Below are 23417 nucleotides of genomic sequence, written 5' to 3'. Positions count from 1 at the left end.
TTCCAACATTCTACATTAAGTGCGTGAGCTCAAAGGAAACAAGGCTTACGTAGACAGAAATTGAAACCCTCACCCGCTAACATAAAGACTCATGGCTTTAACACAACTGCACGGCCATGCTGACAACGGGTTTGTGTTTGGTACCGGCATACTAACATACTAATAATCTTGAAAAAACTCAAAAAGTACCCGTCCGCATCGTCTACAGTCGATATCGCTGTGTTTATTCCACAACTGAAGTAACGAAATTAAACAAAAATACATCCCTGAAACCTAGACAAAAAATATTCAGGACAAAATATCTTCGACTATTTTACGACACGAGATATACAACTTGATACATCGGCTTTCCCAACTCCATTATGATCCCGTCGCACGAGTAATTACGATTCTGCTAAGTTCACCCCTATATCATCCCGCATTAATAATTTCAATTATTAATTGTTTAGTGGGGCTATAACCGACTGGAATAACTTCCCGCCTGAAATTCTTCCATCCGGTAGCAAGTTCAAATATATGATCACATGTTTGACTTCCGACTATTTTCTTTCACATGTGTTTCGAAAATATTTTGTATTTCCTCGTTTGCAGTGTTTCTATCCCTTCCGAAATGGTATAATTTATCTTAATGCACTGTAACGCCCCCACTCCTGCTTAGACCCATTCGTGGCCCGCAGCATTGCATCACTAAATAAAGATAACTAAATACCACATTGAAGTAAAGAACAGAGGAGATAATTTGCGGTAAACAGTATTGACATATTGTCCCCCATTCGTACCGATATCAGTGCATAGATATTGTCGTTTGTCAATACCTAGGATTTTAAAGAAATATTCTTCCTCAATTCTAAGCAGTAAAACAGTGGAACACTTAAAAAAAACCCGGTTTAGACGCGAAAATTTACCGGCGAATTTGCTGCTACGGCGCCGCGCCCAACACAAGATCTGTTGTCTTTTTTGCCGCAAACTGCCAACTGTGCGGCACGTCCTAACTTCCTGTGTGAACGCCGCTTGGCATTTGGCAATTTGCCGCAGCAACGAAATGCATCTTTCTGCCCCACGACCGGCGCCAGAGCAGAGAATTCTTGTGTAAATTCGCAGCATGTAGATAGGGCTCTTGAAGAAAGAAGTTCCCAAGATGTTATTAACAGCGGCTAAATTATATCATAACACAAGGAAAACCGGTTAGTAGCCGTCATCTCCTCCGCCAATACGAAGCACTTCAGTCGAGAAGAGGACGATACAACCACTACGAAATTTTGACAGTTTTGAATGATTTCCTAAAGCCAGATGTGATTGAGGGTGTTCAATTACTGCTTTATCTCGTGAAATCCATTTTCAAGGTGCATGTGGCAAACTCAGGGTTGACTGAAATATCTAATACAATAAAAATTAATAAAGCAATACAAACTCATTAAATTAGAACAATAACAGTCAGATAAAGATTAAAAACCTCAATAATCCAATACCCAAAATAAATCACCAACACTCAGCGCAGTAATAACTTTTGAACGATTCAGCCATAGCTTGGCATGTGTTGATTTGCATGTTTTTGCTTCAGGTTCGATATGAAGATCCCGCTGGTGTTTCTTGCTGTTACGGCTGTCGCCATCTTGAGGTGAGCTACGTGTAATCTACTCCACGAATCAGATACTGGAAGAACCCGCCGCGGTGGCTCAGTGGCTAAGGCGTTGCGCTGCTGAGCACGAAGTCGCGGGTTCGATTCCCGGCCGCGGCGGTCGCTTTTCTGATGGAGGCGAAAAGCAAAAACGCCCGTGTGTTCGAGATTTCGGCGCACGTTAAAGATCCCCAGGTGGTCAAAATTAATCCGGAGCCCTCCACTACGGCGCGCCTCATCGCCAGCGTTGCGTCGGCGCGTTAAACCCTACAATCAATCAATCAGATACTGGAAGAAAAACTTTGATATACGCCTATAGGAAAATTCTTTAAAGGGACTCTGCAACACTTCCGGTAAACTCGTTCATTTTTATCTAGATGCACTGCGAAAGCTATAGTTATCGCCAGCACGGAGCGGCACTGCATTATTTGCCAGCCGCAGCCGATAAACCTTCCGTTTTGTTTTGCTTTGGTAGCTTTCTTGTTCAAATGGCCATCGAATGCGTTCATTCCTGCAGCTTAAGGAAAGCTGGCCAATAGTCGCTACACCGGCGTAATGAAGCAATTCCAGCGGTCGAACAACGCCAAGACAGGGAAATACAAAAAATATATTGAGCAAGCTTATAACTTATCTGATAGGCTTAGAGCAGTAATTTTTGGTTGACGTCCTTTGCGACCCCCCTATCTAAGTACTGGATGTGTAGGTCGACTACGTTCTGCAAGCATTTAAGATTCTTAAGAAGTAAAAAAAAGTGTTGCAGTATGTCTTAACTAATCGTTGCCTACGTTTCGGTGAGCTCAAAATTGGCTCCTAAATTTAGATGAACCCGCTGCGGTATCTCAGATGATTTGCTGCGGAGGCCGAGGATCCAGGTCGCGGTGGCTGCATTTCTGATGAAGGCGAAAAACAGAAACGCCCATGTGTCTAGATTTCAGCGAACGCTGAAGATCCCCAAGGGGTCAAAATTAACGTGGAGCCCTCCACTACGGCGTGCATTATAGCCAAGTTGTAGTTTCGGCGCGTTAAAATCCATAATCTGATTTGATTCCTAATCCACGTAAAAATACTATGCGTAAGCCACCTGCCAGTACAAAAAATGGCAGCATCTCCACTCCGTGGATGATTGCGAGGGTGCGGAGTACGGGGACTAGAAATAACATCCAATTTGCGCCCCGAGTGACATCCGATTTGTGCCCCGACCGTCATTCGATTTGAGCCGTGAGTTGCTCCTTGATTATTCCCTAAATCGCTTGATGGTGGTGCGCGCACGGATGGACATGGACGAACATTGGGAGACCCTAATGTACTCCTCACCGTTACAGACGAGGGAGTAAGCCGTTTGACTCTTGGGTACTAGCTCACGGTCGTAGCCCTGTGGGTATCGTAGCCCGGGTAAGACTGACACTAACTCTGACTGGTCTACCAGACACGGGCTCGAATCATGCCGGTGCCTGAGTGATTTTTTGCGATTGTAAATACTAGGCGCACGGACGCGGATGAATATTGTGTGGTCCTAAGGTACTCCGTACCTAACATTGGATGGATGGATTGTAGGGTTCAACGCGCCGACGCAACGCAGGTGATTTAGTGCGCCGTAGTGGAGAGCTCCGCATTAATTTTGACCACCTGGGGATCTTTAACATGCACCGAAATCTCGTACACACGGGCGTTTTTGCTTTTCGCTTCCATCAGAAAAGCGGCCGCCGTAGCCGGGAATCAAACCAGTGGCCTCATGCTCAGCAGCACAACGCCTTAGCCACTGAGCCACCGCAGCGGGTCGCACCTAAAATTAAGGTTATGGTTTCAATAAATGAAATTACCACTAATTTTCAGCGGGTGATTGTGAATACCAGATGTTGAACTCAATTCACGACTTATTGTGAGCATGTTGCAATACTGTTTTCTGACATGATCACCTTGAAAACTACATAAAAAAATTTAGGAATGTTCAGTGGATTCTTTAGTGGCTGTTTCGCCTTTGATGTTTTATCTACCAGAAGCATCCGCACTGCAAAAGATTACAGCTCACAGCGAAATAGCTGAAACGGCGACTACGATTAGACTCGCCAAAGCGACCGTGAACTTTCTCATAAGCGATAACAAATTAGGTTGATTCCCTGCCGCGGCGGCCGCTTTTCTGATGGAGGCGAAAAGCCAAAACGCCCATGTGTACGAGATTTCGGCGCAAGTCAAAGATCCCCAGGTGGTCAAAATTAATCCGGAGCCCACCACTACGGCGCGCCTCATCGCCTGCGTTGAGTCGGCGCGTTAAACCCTACAATCAATCAACATAAAAAATTAGGTTAACTGAAGAACAGTAGCAGACGTCAGCGCTTCGTGTATGCATTTCGCGTTAAACCATCACAACGCAACGCAGCATGCCGGAATTCAGATTAAGATATGTTGTAGCGAACAACAGGTATAAGCTTTCCCACTTTATTCATAGAGCACCTTGTAACAGAACTTGCGTCTTGATGATAAAATAATAAAAAACGTAAGCAATAGCCGGCTCGTAAAATATAAAAACGCAGCGAACAACCTCAATCTGAGCTGTTCTTCAAGCATTACTCGTTTGGCAGTCATGCGCAAAAAAAAAATCGAACCCAAATATGTGAACCAGAACACGCAAAATTGAAGAATTTTGGTCGCGCAGATCACGATGGTCACATAATGACGTTGTTGCTGTGTATTTTGAAAGTCATGTATACCAACGTTCCGACTGTTACGGAGTGATGCGACAATGTGAGTTGCACAGATATAAATTGAGCTCTTTCAGTGGTTCGGTTCAAAGTTGCCCACTCATATTTTATTTGTTTATGACTGTACATTGCGAGCTGTATAGCAGAAATACGCCTAGTTAAAAATATCGTGATTGATTGATTGATTGATTGATTGATTGATTGATTGATTGATTGATTGATTGATTGATTGATTGATTGATTGATTGATTGATTGATTGATTGATTGATTGATTGATTGATTGTGGGGTTTAACGCGCCGACGCAACGCAGGCGATGAGGCGCGCCGTAGTGGAGGGCTCCGGATTATTTTGACCACGTGGAGATCATTATCGTGCGCCGAAATCTCGTACACAAGGGCGTTTTTGCTTTTCGCCTCCATCAGAAAAGCGGCCGCCGCGGCCGGGAATCGAACCCGCGACCTCGTAATATCGTGATCGTAACTCAGGGTAATCCTAATGCGCCAAATAGCAAAAGGAAGCAGCTCGATATGAAGACATGTTAGCATTAAGAAACAAATTGGTAAGTATGCATTTAGATGGTATAATTATTTGTAACAGTTGATTTAAATGGCCGTAAGGTGAGGCCGACCGCCAACAAAGCGCTGTTTAGCTCATAAACATGCTGACATCGAATCATGATATAACCAAAGCAAGAAACAAAGAAGATAAATCAACACGATATGAAGTAAAATTAGCAGTCGTAAAATAAAATAAAAAGATAGAGCACAAAGTACGGGACTTTTCTCGGCGCAATAAATGAACCACGCTCACAGTTTAGAAAATGCCCAAGTCTGCTTGGAATTTCGACTTGTTACATCGGGCCTAAGCCATCTTGTGGAATTTGTAAGCCAGGACTATTTGACGTAGTATTCGCAGCACCATAAACAAAAAAACACGCTCACTCAGCAAATGTTTGCTTACAGCAGTGACAAAGTATTCGCAAGACGCAAAATGCTCTACCAAAAGCCGCGAACAGAATTCGTGCACTCCGTCGCCGATGAGTGAATATACATACAAAAGGTTGAGGTACAGAGGGAAAAGCTTTGTGTTTATTTCACACCATTCATTTTAGTCATCAAACTACGTATTCTCTGCTGCAGGGTATCCGCGAGCTATCCTCCAAACTGCCGCTACCAGAAGTGTAACCCGGAGACGCAATGTCCGATAGTAGGCCACTGCCCGTGCGGATATAACTTGGACTACTGCGGATGTTGTGCCTACTGCAGCACAGTAAGTGAAGCTCCCCGAACTCCTACAAACATCTGTAAGATCACAAAAGCAGTGCCGGAAACGGTAACACGTGAACACAATATGGACACCATCAATTTACCAGTCCTGGACCATCCGTACGCCGTCCGAGAATTGCCTTCAGACCGGTACTTCACGAGTTTTGAACGCTTATGACTACACAGCGAAACCTCGTTAATTTGAACTCGGTTAATTCGAACTTACGGTTAATTCGAAACGACGTCGCAGCCGCGGCACAGCCCTGTATATTTAAATGAGAAAAACGCCCGATAATTCGAACTGGGGGGGGGGGGAACCAGAACGGTTAAGTTGAACTGGGATCCCTTGATTTCCATCGCTCCTCGCAGGAGACGTCTGCCCAGAGTGGTTGCAATGTATTGCAACTCCAACCAAACCAAATTTTCTAGAGATACAACGCAACGAAACAGAAAAACAACAGAGTAACGTGCTCGCTATGCTGCTTCGTTAGCTTATTTCGCTGCAACGGCGCATTCCGTTGCAGATTTGTTTTGTGCCGGGGTCGCTGTTCTGGGCCTCGAATCACGTGGGGGGCGCCACAAACGTGTATTACCACCTAATTGGCGATAACGAGTCCAGAGGTGTCTTCGTTGTTTTCTGCTCGCGCAGTGCCGTGTGATGTGCATTTATTCTAGCATCCACCCGCTATTTCGAACTCCGCTAAATTCGAACAATTTAATGGTCCCCTTCGAGATCGAATTAACGAGCTTTTACTGTATAAACCACTTGGCTTTCGAACCCTCTGTGAGACGCCGCGACGACAGCCGCTACGACGGGACGCCGTGTGGCTCTACTTAGGTCCAGCGAGCGAGCTACGATGACAAGGCGAGCCCCAAAAGTGCTCTGCACTTAATACAAGTTTGCTTCATTCAAAAGACTGCACTGTCCTGATAACAATAATACCAATTCAATGGCACACTTCAAGCAGATTTTTGAGGTGATGAAGAAAACATGACGCAGTAGCGACTCCACAGGCACAGTTCGGCTATTTTTTTGTGACGTCACAAAATCTCGATGTTGCGGCTGGCAGCCCACTCCCTAAGCCACCACCAAGAAACATGTCTGGGCGACTGTAGTGGGGCCTATACTTTGGTTGGATTGTATCATTTGAATGATAACGTGCAGTTAACAGACTGATGACCATGTTTCTAGTCCTGGTTCATGTTACCTCATTACTATCAGTACTGCGTCACGGCAGCGCGAAATTTGAAAGTTTTTATGTTTCTTTCATTTGTCTTGTTAAAAAACGTCTTTCGTGTCTGGAATGCAGCTGAGTGAGTTACCATGGGCTAGTTTTTTTTTTGTTTTTTTTTCAAACGGAACACATTTTCCTCTATGGCTCATTAAAAAATTTCCCTGGAAGACAGGGTGCGTTGCGTGCGTTATATGTCCCTTTTTTACTGAACTCTCTTCCCTCCGAACTTTTTTCGTTTAGCAGCAGTGCTCAAATTAGAGTAGCTGTTTCGGAATTACGTGGTTGCCGTTTATGCTTTTGTTGATGCTTTTTTTGCTACTTCGTCTATATTCATTGTTCTTAAATTTATTTTTTTTTCTTTTTTTTCTTTAGAAACGACATTGACCATTTTTATATCGCTACGTCTGTGATGTGCAGCAACTGCCGGGCACGACCCCACAAGCCTTTTTTGGCCTGGGCTGGCCCGCAGATGTACCCAATGCCTTAAGAAAATAAAGATTTTTATTATTAATATTATTATTGCTATAATGTGAGACGAAAACTCAATCCGCAGACAGAGCGAAAGCAGAGGAGGAAGCAGTCGTCGCCCTACCGTCAATCGCTTATTGCTCACATCAATAACTGCGCCAAAACTGCTGCAGAGGCAACGTTTATTATCCGCGCCAGGTTAGCCCCTTGAGGCATCAGCACCTCGGGCGCATGTCACGTCAGCGCATGCAAGCACGAGGTAGTATTCCTCTTGTGAGGGCCGTCTACAAGATATTTATTTTTGATTTCGTCAATTCATTTCCTCCTTTACAGCTTTTTTTTATTTTTGTTACTGTTTATAAACTTTCCGACCTAATATTATGATGTACAAACGGTTACGAGCATTCGGTTCACCAATTTTAATATTTTCTGCAAATGGAGCGCCTTACATAACTATTGCTTTTTCTTTTAATTTGAGGTTAGCCCTACGTTTTTGGGTGCCCTTATTTTTTTTTTTCTTGTGAAGGTGGTGCATAAGCTAAATGTTTTCGATTTTGGTGAATTCATTTTTTTTCTTTTCATTATTTTATGTTTTAGATTACGTTTTTTTTTTTACATTTCACTCTACTGGTGGTCTGTAACAATTACATGTGTTAAGCTCACCAAATACGACTTTGTGAGCGGCATGATCGCAAACCAGCGAATAGTCATTATTCCCATTTAATTATGTTTCAAACTTGCAGGTATCTATAAGAAGCAGCTTACTGTGCTTTTTGCTCACGCCTTTATATTATAATGGAAGGCCAGGTGCTCGTGACAGAATCTTCAAAACCTACGTACAGAACAGTGTAAACATAAGATAAACCGAACGAAAGAAGTCAACAACCGCGCGATGTCCCTTTTTTTGTTTGGCAGTGGTTTGGTGCGAACATACGCTTTTAAAGTGAAGCTATATAACGGTAGTCAAAAATAAAATTTGGCCTTCACGTGTACACGCAGGAAACTGTTCCCGTGCAACCCCATATGCATGCGCGAAAAAAAACACAGGTTGGAGAGGAATTTTGAGGTAGGTGGACAGAGGTTTGCTGGGTTAAAAGGTGACGAAGCTACGGCCTCGCAACTACCGGCATCGGGAAGTGGGAACGGCGCATCGAAGGAAGCAAAAAAGGCTCTTTCTCACAGCGGAGCGCGCGTGCAGCGAGCTACTGCGCCAAACACAGCTCAGGCGACCTTGGCGGGCAGGGACGGCAGCAGTGCGGGTGGAGCCACACGCTACAGCTTTGCTGATTAGCCATCTGTAGAGAGTGAATGCGGGCTGTTTTAAATGCAGAGCATTTCAGTAACTCACGATGTCACCCGCGTTGTCCTGTCGTAGTCTGCACCGATGATGATGATGATTCCTATTGGTTTCCCCTTTGAAGCGGGGTGATGACATGTCATCTTACCAAAAAGGACTAATATAACCATGTTTTACACTCTTGGTTTAATACTAGCGCTGCTTATGGCAGGCCTAAAGCTTATTAGGCCCGAAATACTTTCTTTTCCCTGTTATGGGTGGTAACTGTCCTAGGCAATATTCCCCTCTCTGCTTTTCGTCCACCAGCATTCTAATCTTCTTTTCGTCCCCTCGACAGCCTTGAGGTTAACTTCCTCTCTGATACCCTTAAATCCTAGAGCTTCTGAAAGCCCAATATTCCCTTCATGTAGATTTGGATGGATACCCTCACATTCTAACACTATGTGCCGCATAGTTTCTGTTTCTTTTCCGCAGACCACACATACCCCATCATTTTGTGAATACTTCCCCACGAAACTCTTAGTTCGCAGGCAACCTGCTCTAGCCTCAAAAAGCAAAGCACTGCCCTGGGAATTGTCGTAGAAATTTTCCTTTCTGATGTTCATCTTCTCAGCCCTGTACATCCCTAACGACGTTTTAGCTTCCATTTTTTCCCTCCATTTATTCGTTTCAATCTGCCTTGCCTCTTTTTTGGTTACCTTGGCTGTTTTGGATTCCCCACTGTTCTTTCCGTATTTCGTCGTTAGCCGTCTAGTCTTCCTTAACCACTGCGTGTCCACGCTTTTCAAGTATAGGTACCTAAAAACCTTAGCTGCCCACCTTCGTTGATCCATTGCCCTCAACCTCATCTCAAAGCATATTTTACTTTGAGCTTCTCTAACTTCAAACGACGCCCAACCCATATCTCCCTGAACTGCTTCGTTAGTTGTTTTTCCATGCGCGCCTAAGGCCAAACGTCCTACCGTTCTCTGGTTTACTTCAAGGCCTGATAGAACGTCTGATTTTAAGCAGAGTACAGCATTCGCAAACGTGAGGCCCGGAACCATTACTCCTTTCCACATTCCTCTTACTACTTCATATTTGTTATACCCCCACAGAGCTCTATGCTTCATTATAGCTGCGTTTCGCTTTCCCTTAACCTTAAGTTGCTCCTCGTGAGTACTTAAGTAGTTATCCCCTTCGTTTATCCACACTCCCAAATATTTATATTCCTTCACTCTAGGTAATTCGCCTTGCTGGATAGACACTACGTCGGTGGTAGCGTCATTGAAAATCATTATTCCTGATTTTTCTGCACTGAAATTTAACCCGAGGTCAGTGGCTTCCTGGCCGCAAATATTTATTAGCCGCTGCATATCGCTTTGGTTATCAGCTAAAAGAACAATGTCGTCTGCGTATAACATTCCCGGAATATGCTGTTGTACCACTTCGCCTTGCAGCATATGGGTTAGGCTAAACCCTACTTGACTTTCTTCCAGTTTTTTTTCTAACCCTGCCATGTAAAGCATGAACAGTATTGGGCTCAAAGGGCATCCCTGTTTCAGTCCCCGATGGATGTTGACCTGCTGGGCGCATTTCTGTCCTTCCCAAGTAAGGTGCACTCTATTGTCTTTATAGATTGCTATAAGGAACTGTACTAACTCGTCGCTGTCCGCACCCCTCCCCCTACACTATATAAAAGAAAATACTATCCGGCGCCAGGCTTCGATCCCTCAACCCTGCGGGCGGAACGCAATGTACATGGTACTCTACCCACTGCGCCACAGAGCCGACACAGAATGGGACGCTACGGACGCGCCTTATATCGTTGACTCATTCAAATTACAGCTCACGAGCGCTCTCTCGTCAGCAGTTGCCACAAGTGCAACAACATTAACGTAACGCAAACTACTTAACGTCGTGCGCCCCCGGAAATGCTCTGCATTTGATCGTGCCCCTCGCGAGGGGGATGTTTATACCGGAACTCCTACTTCTAGCGGACTCCTGGCGCCCTCTTTCTGCCATTGTAGAGACTATGAGGCGGTCTTCGAAGGGCGCCAAATTTGAATTCTACAAAATTTTTTCCGCATTCACTTTATCCCGTCTATGATGCTGCTATTCGAAATCTTCGAACGTTGACATTGCTCGCAACACCAATCAATAGCCACGCACAAAATATGCGCTCGCTTTCTGTTGCATGTGCTGTTCATTAAAACTCCACTACGCAGTGTCCCGGCGAATACTGCACCAAACTGCTCACGGATCCCTGTTCAGCAGGACATATTTGCTTCCCGGACAACCCCAAGGTGCCTTTCATTCCCGGAAGCCCGGGAAAGTGCCGACACTACCATTGGATTCATCGGCGCTTCGGCACCAGGTTTATGATAGAGTAAGAAAATAAAGCTCCCAAGGCTCTTACATTTCGCACTGTTGCGCCTCTTCTTTTTCCTCCTTTGTGCCTTTCACCACTATGAACTCTACGAACGTGATCTTACATTTTGCTTTTAGGCCTTGCATAAGATATTTCAAAGCAGTGCTTTTTAAGCTTTTAGTTCCGCCGTATAGTGTTGCCAGAAAAAAAATAGCACGAAAAAAATTTGGCTCAAATCCAAGCTTTGAAAGTGGTTGGACTGCGATGTTGTAACGACAACCACAGCGATTACCCATGCGCCATCCCTTGAATTCCCACACGTGGCTCTCTCTACAAAGAGTGAAACCACAGACTCTGCCAGCCATTACCAGCGATTTTCGGGTTTGGTGTCCGGAATGCAGCAGCGAGGGCAAAAGAAAACGCTGAGGTGCGTCTGGCGAACGGTGTGGAGGAGGGCGGCACGCCCGGCTATGGCGTCATCTCTCTTACTGCGTCCCCCTTCACTCTTGTTTCATGCGTCGCCTCCAAGGCCCTATCATTTTCCCCTGATTCTTTATAGTTCGCCACTAATCCAAACCACGTGAACGCCATTATCATACGTTGTGCGGTTTGCACTTCACTTGAGGGCTTTGAATGAGCGCAGGTGGTAGACCCACTTCTGTGCTCGTTGAGTACACCGTCCCTAGTCGGTAAGACGACGGGATCTCGCTTCGTTTCTGTATTCGGGATTCTGGTTGGATATCTAGCGGTGCCAGTCGCTTCTTTTATTTCGTCTGGGAGTTTTCTGCTTACGCAGACACGAACATTGCCTTTGTTAGGAGAGGTATGCTGCTTCACAGTCAACAGACCGAGCGCACGTGAGCAAGCGCCTCGTGAGGAGCACCCGGCGTCGGCCAGCTCTACATTCGGGAACACCCTGCCCAGCGTTCGTAGCGTAATCTCTCCCGTGTACTTCTACTCGGCTTGTTCACGTGCGTTGAGGAGCACAGACACCGAGTTCTCACTAGAAACGCCGAGTTCGCAGCGCCGGTGGCCGTGGGTTCTACGCGTACTAACGCGGTCCACTTTCGGAGAGGTGTTTCATGAAAGGCTGCGGAAAAAACGATGCGGTCAAGTCATGGACAACTTTCAGCGGCAAGTTCAAAAATCCATGTCAGGTGCAAAAGCCGAGTCTCCGAACAAAGGAGAGGTCCGCCAGCTCTGCTGTTTCTCCAGCCTTGCACCAATAGTGCAAGCTGCGCACACTTTTTGTGCTTGCACAAAAACGCATGCAGAGACGACGGAGGGTGTTTAGCATTCATAGCTGCTTGATTTGTGTTTTGTAAAACAAACTCTAGAATATAGCCCTGCCAGAGTGTATGAACATATATGACGAGACATAGAGGTGAAACAGAATTAAGGGGGAATGCGCAAAAAAAATATTTTCTCGAGCGTAACCCTGGTCGTTCCTTCTAAGGACACACGCATTTTCGCACACTCTTTTATTTCAACTCTATTCATCTCAACAATGGGGCCTAGTATTACTAGCCAATTCACTCAAAATGCATATCCAAGTAATGAGACGCATAAGCAAGAGATCCAAATCCTGTTTGGAATGATGTGCAACTTTGGCGGGGATCCTGTTCGCATAGTACTCACACCGCCATGCTCGTTTTCCAAAACCGCACTGTGTAGCCTTATCATGCGCACGTTACGTCACGGACTGCTTCATGTATTTATGGAGACAGCTCCGACTTAGGCTGCGATGCGTGTTTGCTTTAGCGATAACCTCGTCCCTTGTACGCTGGCTTCACCAAAATGCGTTTGGAAGCAAAGCTTTTTATCTTTACCCCCAAGGGTTCTTTCGCGACCGTTGGTGTCAACAGAAAACTCCCGCAAACAAATAAAAGAAGCTACTGGCACAGCCAGGAATCGAACTTGGAACTAATAGAGTAACAAAGCGAGAGCCCGTTATCTTACCGATTGATCTATGAGCCGACGCGGAGACGGGGAAAACAGGTGGAGCACTCACCAAGCACATCTGTTGGTTTAACGCCTGCGTTCTCGCTTAATGCCACGTGATAGCGTCACGCGACCTCGCGCGCCGCTGTGCGCTCCGCCACGGCACATTTAGTAGCCGTGTGCGCGCCTTGCGCATGCGCATAGAGTAACAAAAATTAAGGGAAGCTCAGACCAACACATGGCATCTCACTTCTCGTACGCCAATGTGCTAAATCCTGTGGCCTCCAGTATTCACCACAAAAATCAGAGATCCTTGTCGTCCACCCTCACGTCAAACGCCGCATCAAGGAAGACATTCAAACACCCCTTGTTTACCAGGCCACCATTCCAAGCACCACCATCAAGATCCTGGGCCTACATCTCCCGGTCAACACCAAGAGTAACGTATCCTTGCAGCGCCTCAAACACAGCATCAATCAAATCACACATGATCAGGCGAGTTGCCACCAAGAAGCGAGGCTTCAAGGAAGTCGATACCTGTCGATTAATTCAAGCTTTTGTCCTCTCGAGAATCACTTACGTCACCCCCCTGTCTTCTTCTCAGCAAGGAGTGCATAAAGATGCTTGATATATGCTTGATATAATTATTGGAAAGGTGGTTGACCAGGCCATTGGTCTTCTTATGAGTGCGTCCACGGAAAGGCTGCTTAGGATGAGTCTCCACAACACGGTGGAAGAGCTGATAGAGGGCCGTCTGCCTAACCAGATGCTGCGATTTAGCAGACCTGCAGTGGGTAACCGCATCCTTCACCAGATTGGCTGGACAGCACAGAATGCCACACCGTGTGATGTTCTTGATGTACTCCTGGACTCTTGGAGACAACTAAAGAGGCTCCCTTTGCTTAGAAATATGAACCCTTCACACGACGAGGGTCGCTGACAAGCACAGGCTAAAGCGGTCAACACTACACTCGGCGGGGATCATGCAGTTATCTATACAGACGCCTCCCAACATTGAGGGCAGCAATACGCCATCATGGTGGCTACCTCCAGACCCAACCTCCTTGCGCGTGCCTCACTCAAGACCCAAGACATGATGGCAGCAGAAGAGGTAGCCGTCGCCTTGGCTCTCACTCAACCAGGGGTTCGGAAGGCAGTAATCGATTCCCAACAAGCCTACCGGAATTACTAGTCGTGGTGGGTACCCCGCACTGCACTGCGTGTGCTAAACACCACTCCCCAACCGGTTCCATTCAGCTCATCTGGACGCCCGCTCGCGCTTCCATGGAGGGCAACAAATACGCCCACTAACAAGCCAGCGCTTTTACCTGGGTATGGAGCTGCACCAAGAATGTGAACTGCTTCTCACGTTTAGGGCCATAAAGCAGCATTACCGCCTTCAGAGACACACCCTACCTTCACCTTACCCTGACCTTTCCAGAGAACAACAAACTACCCTACGGCTTGTACAATGCGACTCTTTCCCACGCTTGACGAGTCTTCACTTAGTACACCCGAATGGCTACGACGCTGAATGTAATTTTTTTTTCAGAAGTAGGAACACTCCGCCACATAATCAGGGTGTGCGACTTTAGCCCTGACCACCCTCATCTCTTCCCGTCAACTACCCAACAAGAATAATGGGAAACGCTGCTGTCCAGTCCCTCTCTGGCTACCCAGCTTCAGCTGGTGGACAGAGCACAGGCGGCGCGGTCTGCATATGGGCTCCAGTGAAGGAACTACTCCCCTGCGCCGCACTCTGGGCCGTTTAGAAATCTGAATTAAAGTTTTCCCCCCCTTCTCCTCCGTCGACAGCGGCAGAGACGGAGAAGTGTCCTTCATGTGCTGCACCAATACAACTCAACCAACCACTGTTCATGCATCATGCATTGATGTAACCTTGGCAAAGAATATCTCTTTGTAGTAATAAACGCTGTGGTTAAGTAAATATCACTTGTCTCTGGTTTCAATATAATTGTAGAGCCACGTGAGTGAATTTAAGTCACGTCGCATGGGTACTCGTTTTGGGTGCCGTTTACAGCTTTGCTTACCAACAATATTCGCAATTCTCAGATAATGAATAGCAGCCTACCATTGTCGTTGAAGAAGAAAGTGTATGACAGCTGCATCTTACCGGTACTCACCTACGGGGCAGAAACTTGGAGGCTCACTAAGAGGGTTCAACTTAAATTGAGAACGACTCAGCGGGCAATGGAGCGGAAAATGATAGGTGTAACATTAAGGGACAAGAAGAGAGCGGAGTGGGTCAGGGAGCAAACTGGTGTTAAAGACATATTAGTAGAAATTAAGAAGAAGAAATGGACGTGGGCAGGGCATGTAATGCGAAGGCAAGATAACCGCTGGTCATTAAGGGTAACAGAGTGGATCCCTAGAGAAGGCAAGCGCTGTAGGGGGCGGCAGGAAGTTAGATGGGCAGATGAGATCAAGAAGTTTGCGGGGATAAATTGGTCACAGTTGGCACAGGACCGAGGTAATTGGAGAACAATGGGAGAGGCCTTTGCCCTGCAGTGGGCGTAGATAGGCTGGTGATGATGATGATGATGATGAATATTCGCAGGGTGGATTGGCGCGAATTTTTTGCGCACCCTCACGGATTGCATAAAATTCCGGATTATAACCATACATGAATCGGTTTAAAAGGACTGCGTCAGAAGGGACTTCGCCTAATATTGCGGTATGGCCAAACTCGATTTGTAGCTCGGTAGCCCTAGGAATATTCCGCAGCCCTTGTGCATCTTTTACGGCACAGAACTCCGATGACGTTTCCAACAGGCAGTTTCTAACCTGCCCGACGAGACGCACCACTGCAGTAAATTCACCAGCAAATTCTTCCCGGAAGTTGGTTTTTCCACCCCTTCACATTGCCATGTGAGATGTTTCTACCTTGCTCACTTAGCCTGCAATACTACTGCCAGCAAATGCTTCCGGTAAACAATGAAACTAAACAAGTCGCCAGTAAAGTACTCCTAGAAAGTAAGCAATGAAAGGCAATCCTCCGGGAAATAAAGCAGATTCTCCCCATGGCCACACTTTGTGCGTTGATCAAAGCAATCTGACGGGTTAGTTGGTCTGACATGATGGTTAAAGAGGTTAAAGAGACTAAGCTGAGGTAAGGCTAAGCTAAGCGATTGTTAAAGAGGCTAAGCTGGCAGATCGAGCCACGACGAGGACAGCAGGAGATGTGAATCCAGAGGACAAACAAAAAATCACGGTGATTCCTTACATCCACCGGCTGAGTCACAACCTTATGCTTATCGCTCGACGTGCTGGGACGAATTTTGCTTTTTCTGCACCCGACAAGCTTGCAAAGCTTTGTCGCCAGGTCAACGGCACACGAAAAGAAGAGAATGGATGCCGCACAAATCACCAAAGTAAGTTCGTTACCTGTACGGAGGGAGTGGTTCACTTGATTCCGTTGCCCTGCAAAAAGTATACATCGGCTAAACTGGCAGATGTATTATTGATAGACTTCCTGAGCTCAAGAATAATATTACGAACTCGATAAGCGGGCATCTTGGCATTCATTGCCATGACTCTAAGTGTTGTCGAGCACAAGGTCGAGGGTTCGATTCCCGGCCGCGGGGGCCGCTTTTCTAGAAAAGGTGGAGGGGAAAAGCAAATGAGAAAAGAATTTATTATAAAACCACATATCAGCTCGCAGCGACTAGTGGTAACAGCGCTGCCCGAAAAAACAGAAAAAAAAATCTAATCAGTTTCCAAGTACTCCGGGCAGCCTACACTTTGCACAACAATTGTCTATGGTGGTGAAACAATTAACTTCTCTGAAATCAATGCACAAAAAGTTCACATGTGTTCAAAGAAAGAGTTCAGAAACTCGTTGAAAGTCAGTACAGCACAATAGTGAAAAGCAAAAACACCCATGTGTACGAGATGTCGGAGCATGGTAAAGATCCCCAGGTGGTCGAAATTAATCCGGAGCCCTCCACTACGGCACGCCTCATCGCCTGCGTTGCGTCGGCGCGTTAAATCCTACAATCAATCAATTAGGTTTAGATTTCCAGTTTTCACCTGGTTTAAAGGAACTCTGAATTGAACCAACAACATTTTTTAAAACCGCATAGTAGCGTGCAATTAAGTTCAAAGACGTTTATTTAAATATTTAGAAGTACATAGTACATTTTTTGTCGCTGAGTAACCTTCCCGAGAAAACACCGTGTGCCCTCAGCAGCAACTACATTGCCATCACACTGAATCGGAAATGGTATAATACTGTCGAGGTGTTCGAGACTTCATTTTCTCTTATCCCCCAACATATATCAATTCTCGACTTTTTTTCAGGCACATGCTTATGGAGGTTCAACCTACGTGCTCGCAATGCTGGTCAACACAGGCTACGTCACCAAATTAGAGATAAAGATGCTACTACAGCAGTGAATCTTTCCCCGCGCACTCATAATAAATCAATGTTTGTGAATTATGCAAGAAAACTTAAAGCACAGTCGACGGACGGAATGTGTTAACGTTGTAAAATTATTTGACCGCTAATGTCCTGTTTGGGTACAGTCGATGCTAATTAACTGACGAACTAACGTCAATGCTATCGAACACCGGAGCTAAATCTGCAGATCTGTAGACTAGACTTGTAAACCGATTGTCTGGCTGTATTACTTTTCTCCGTGAAAAAACGTGCACAAACGAAGAGAAAAGCAAGATAACATTACGATTGGCTCAATTTAGAACACACATCACAGTTTTTTATTGCTTTTCCCGTCTTCCACTAGCGCAATATGAAGGTCAAAACCTCAAGAAAGGTGAACTGAAGTAGAGTTGAGAACTAGGCTACTGATACAGATTGATCTTCAAAGCGCAAAAATAACGGGACAGAGGGGAGGATAACACTGGACCAGCGCTGAACCAAAACTAAAACTTTCAATTGAAGAGACAGAAATATAAACCCATCGAAGGTATCAAAAAAAATAAAAACATGACATATGAACTCATTCAAAACAACTGCGCAGGCGCACGTTCTCAACCACCGCTCTCATCAAGATATGCGAATTCTGCATCTAAAAGCAACAAAGACGGGTTAGTTTACACTCCTCACTCCTGGTCTGGTTTATCATAGCCCGCCGTTGCAGACAGTCCCTCTTGGGCTTCTCCGGGCAATGAACTTGAACTCAAGTATTATGCTGCAGTCTTTTTAAAAATAGGAAAACAACTTTTACAAACAAATTTACAGCGGGTGCGCTTGGCCTGCGTCGGCTTTCTTTTTTTGGGAAGTCTTTCCGCAGTGAGGTCTTAGAAGAAGTGTCGCCTTTCTTCGTAATCAAGACTGTGGTGATTTTTACTCGTATCGCGCAGCAAGCCCGCTTCGTTTGCGCATATAAGAACATTCCTCGCGCCTCGTCATACTGCTCCCCAAGCAAAACACCATTTTTCGAACGCCAGGTTGCCCATTGAGGTAAGAAAGTTTCCAAACTAACTAATGGACTCATACTTCTAGCGAACTTTAGCACAAAACAAAAAAATAAAAGACGAAACACACGCTAGCGTGTGTTTCGTCTTTTCTTTTTTCGTCCTGGGCTAAAGTTCGCTAGAAGTATGAGTCCATTAGACAGCAGCAACCAACTCGCCCAACTCTCCGCTTTAATTTTCCAAACTTTAATTTCAACTCAGCAACTGTTCTATCCACGAAATATGCTTTAAAAATTGCGCGTAGTGTTCATTTCTACCTCTAAAATCTTTCAAATACAACCAGGATTCTAGTGAATTGATGTCACTTCATGTCATTTGTCAAGTTTTCAAAAAAAGAGCGTGCAGAACAATTAAGGCCGAAATTCTGCCTCGTTTCACGAGCACCTGGTAGTGTTAAACATTGTAATACGATTGCGCAAAAAATCTATACAGTGCACGCCACGAATTTAGAATGCAATCCCTACCATGTGGGGTAATCTAAAAAAAAATTAAGAGGAGGCATGCTCAATTAAAACAGCACCAAACGTTCTAAATGCCATTTCGTAATGCAACATACGTTTTTAAGAAATACGTTGCAATGCTTTATTTGGTTATTAAACAAGACTTGGTGTTCAGGCTAACAGTGTATTAGATCGCAAAGAAACGACTAGTTGTTCTTGTTCCGGGCGTTACGTTGTAAATGATCTTGTTTCTAAACCTGTTTTAGAGAACCGGCCTCTATTATTTGTAATTCCAGCACTCGATGGTGCTCTCCAAACACGAACACATTAAGGTATTTTTCCGAGCAGAGAGATGCACGGATTGGTTTAAGTAAGAAAATGCCTGTTGGAAATGTGCGAAATAAGTATGTGAGTTGTAACTTAGACGAAAGAACCTCGGTAAGCTTGCTGTCGATTTGCATGTTTTTGTCCTTTAAGTTCGACATGAAGCTGTCTCTGGTGACCCTTGCTGTCGCCATCGTAAGGTAAGTAACGTGCGAACGTTTGGTCTGCTACATAACGCGCAATCCTGAACCAGCGAAACAAAACAATAATTAGGCACACGAGACTTGAGGAGAGCTTGACACAATCTCTCTATAAACCTTCCTAAAAAGTGGCCTCGTATCTTCTCGCTTCACTGCAAATGTCGTCAAAAACGATGGCCGTCAGCCCGCCTCCGCACGCTACCTGTGATCCGATTTCCATTCCCATCAATCACGCCCAACCCTCCCTTTTTGCTCCTCTCTTGGTAGATTCAATCGAGGTTTATACAGTTCAATTCAATTCTCCCGCCTTCTCACTGCTCCCACTCCGTCTATTGAGGCAATACGCTTTTTCTTTATATATTGTCTATTGTTATGCCTGGAACTCCGCAAGCGGACGTTCTATTCTTTTTGTGCTTGCCTTCAACTCGTAAGCCATTTCTGCGCCATCTTAAACTGTCAAGACGTTGTTTTTTTCCTTTGCTATATTAAAAACTGAGCGTATCTTCTTAACTAAAAGAACATGAGGACTACCGGTTAAGTACTTACATTTTGCCTGAAAGGTGCTGTTTCCTTCACGCTAAGTGATGGGGACCTGTATGACGTGCGCCAACAGATATAGTAGTTTGGAACGGTTTTGCCTACATAAACTTCTTTTTGACGAATTGGTTCAACTTTAGGTTGCAAGGCTCAGTGGAGGGACAGAACCTTGTACCCACCGTATTTACACGCGTAATGAGCGCACTTTTTTTTCCCGTAATACCGAAGCAAAGTTGGGGATGCGTTTATTATGCGGGGTAATTTTCCGGAAATTTTTCAGAAGTGACGAAAGAAGGCTACCACGGAACAAAAGATTGCATTAAATAACCCACCTTTCGCAGTACATATACGCGTACACAATTAGCAAACACAAAGCGCCTTTTATTGAACTACACTCGTCTTCGTTCGTCAAGGCTTCATCACTTCGTCAATTCTGATATGCATACCGGTATCACGGTTCCCATGCTCAGCTGCGTACTCCAGAACCTTTAACTTAAAACTGGCCGTGTAAATGGCCTCTCGCCCATCGCCGACTGAAAAGGGGGAAAGCAAGCAAGTAACAACGCTATCCCGAAAAGAGTAGGGCTGGACGCTCAGTGGACTGAGCCGACTGAGCGTCGTTGTGTTTGGCTGTCCCACGACACCACGCTGGAGCGTTGGTTCGTTTTTACTTCGAGAGTTGGCTCTAGGTTGCATGCACTATCATCATCAGCGGGAGCGAGTAAAGTGGGAAAGCTACAGTACGGCCATTCGTGAAACTGCAGGGTTGAACAGTTGGTGCGTTTATTACGCGGGGAAAAAAAATGAAACCTAATTTTGAATGGAGAGCGCTTAAACTTTGATAGTAAACAAGGACGAGAAAGACTACAACACAGGACGAAGCGCTTCGTCCTGTGTTGTAGTCTTTCTCGTCCTTGTTTACTATCAAAGTTTAAGCGCCCTCCATTCAAGTTATGCAGATTCAACTAGCCCCTACAGATGCCCTGTAAACCTAATTTTGATGACTAAAGTTGGGAGAGCGTTCATTATGCGAGTGCGATATACGCGAGTAAATACGGTATATTGTTGCATTCTTGCAGCGTATCCTGTTGTACTCTTGGTTCCGCGGCATGTTAATCTTTTGGCTGTAATTAAATCTAAATGGCTTGTTTGTTAATGTTTTGGTTGACACCAACTTCATATTGTTCGTCGGTTTCTGTAAGTCTGTAACTGCTAGCCTTCGGGGCTCGGTTAATTTTCTAGCAAAACGCGTTGCACCCGTTTCATTGTTTCTGGTTGTTACATTTTATCATTGATACCAGGTTTGTTTGGTAATAAATGTATCTTTCATACAGACAGACCAAATGTTTTTTGTTTAAATCATCTTAAAAAGTGACATAGATAGGTTTTTGAGCCAGACTTATTTAACTATAACGCATAATTAAAAAACAGAGGAGCCGCGCACGTGGCAAGTACGACGTTACACGGCGTTGTGCTTTCGGAGAAGTGCAATGTGCTGGTCATTTCGCTTATATTGGCGAACCTAAATTGAAGATTTAGCTTCGTATTTCTTCCAATGCTTCTCTTTAAACGCCGATTAAATCCCAAACAATCTTAACGGGAATAATCTTGAGTCCATCCGTTATTTAGTACAACAGAGGCACACAGATCCCGCATTCCTCAAAGCTACACGGCAGTGCGTAGTATTGGGCTGGTTGGTGATTCATCCTAACAATACAGCGCGACAGGAACAAAGACTTACGTTCAGGGCATAGTGCACCGGGTGAAACAGTGACTAAAATAAAACTAAAACTTCGACAATCTGGACCAGCTCCTGCGTATACATAAGCTTGCGCTAGCACTCGGAGATGCCGGGGTGTCTCGGTACAACAACCGGTCCAACACATATTCAGCAAAACACAAAGCGCGTAATCTGTCCCAAATCCAGATTTGCCGGATTAGGTGTGGTTCGGAATGATCCTTAAAATTAGTTTGTAGGCATTTTAAGCATTAAACATGTTGCGGGGAAATCGCTTTGATGTATGAAGGGGCCCGCAAGATAATAATTTTTATAAGAAATATTTAGTTTTTTACATCGAAAATGTGCACCGATACCGCCCGATGGCTCAGTGACGTGCGTCGTCCGCAGACGAAAGACGAGAGAATCAGCTTTGCGGCAAAGCCAACTTTTTTGCGAACGATGAAATACGGAAACAACAGTGGAGAATCCAAAACAGCCAAGGTAACCAAAAAAGAGGCAAGGCAGATTGAAACGAATAAATGGAGAGAAAAAATAGAAGCTAAAACGCCGTTAGACACGTACACGGCTGAGAAATTGAACATAAGAAAAGAATATTTCTACGATAATTACCAGGGCACTGCTTTTCTTTTTGAGGCTAGAGCAGGTTTCTTGCAAACTAAGAGCTTTGTGGGGAAGTATTCACAGAATGATTTGGTATGCGCGGTCTGCGGAAAAGAAACAGAAACTATGCAGCACATAGTGTTAGAATTCGAGGGTATCCATCCAAATCTACATGAGAGAAATATTCGGCTTCCAGAAGCCCTGGGATTTATGGGTAGCACAGAGGAAGTTACCTTCAAGGCTGTCGAGGCGACGAAAAGAAGATTAGAATGCTGGTGGACGAAAAGCAGAGAGGGGAATATTGCCTAGGACAATTACCACCTGTAACAGAAAAAAAAGTATTGTGTGCCTAATAAGCTTTTTGTGCCTGACCTAGCAGCGCTAGTAATAAACCAAGAGTATAAAACATGGGTGTATTAGTCCTTTTTGGTAAGATGACATGGCATCACCCTGCTACAAAGGGGAAACCAATAGCAATCATCAATCATCATCATCACCCGCAACAGATAAAGAAGTACTTTGGTTCGTACCTATTTGGGCACGAATGCCGCCGCCCATAAAAAAAAAGACACGAATGAAAGCCGATGGGGTAAACGGGAAAGTTTTATTTGTATTTCCCGCGCACTTCCTTCCTCCTCCAACGACGTATTTTCGCCGGCAGCGTTTCAGCAACATCAGGGCCACCGTGGTCACGGCCCAACTGCGCCACCGTCACGTGTGACCCGGCGACATGCCCGGCAGTGGACTGCCAGTGCGGCAGTCGCAAGGACTACTGCGGCTGTTGCGACTTTTGCGACACGGTAGGTGAATTTTATAAATCGCTCACCGCTAGGCTGTAACAACGTGAGCAGCTCTGGATTTGGTAACTCGCCACCAAACCAACAGCGCGTTGCCACGAGGAGCAGAGACAGCCACTTGAGGGAGCCAGTGTCGACGGCTCCCTCACGTGGCTTAATGAGCGCCAACAGAGCACAGGGCCTGAAATGGAGTCTGGAACACTTCGGGTAAACGCTTTAAACCTTTCCTTTGCGTCTGGAAGCATTGTGAACGCTTTAGTTATCGCCAGCATGGAGTGTAGCGGCAGTGCATGATTTGATTGATTGATTGATTGATTGATTGATTGATTGATTGATTGATTGATTGATTGATTGATTGATTGATTGATTGATTGATTGATTGTGGGGTTTAACGCGCCGACTCAACGCAGGCGATGAGGCGCACCGTAGTGCAGGGCTCCGGATTA

Source organism: Haemaphysalis longicornis, unplaced genomic scaffold, assembly GCF_048455015.1.
Source record: "Haemaphysalis longicornis isolate Haplotype H1 unplaced genomic scaffold, Haemaphysalis longicornis Haplotype H1 scaffold_5, whole genome shotgun sequence".
Lineage (NCBI taxonomy): Eukaryota > Metazoa > Arthropoda > Arachnida > Ixodida > Ixodidae > Haemaphysalis > Haemaphysalis longicornis.
This window is presented reverse-complemented; position numbering follows the sequence as displayed.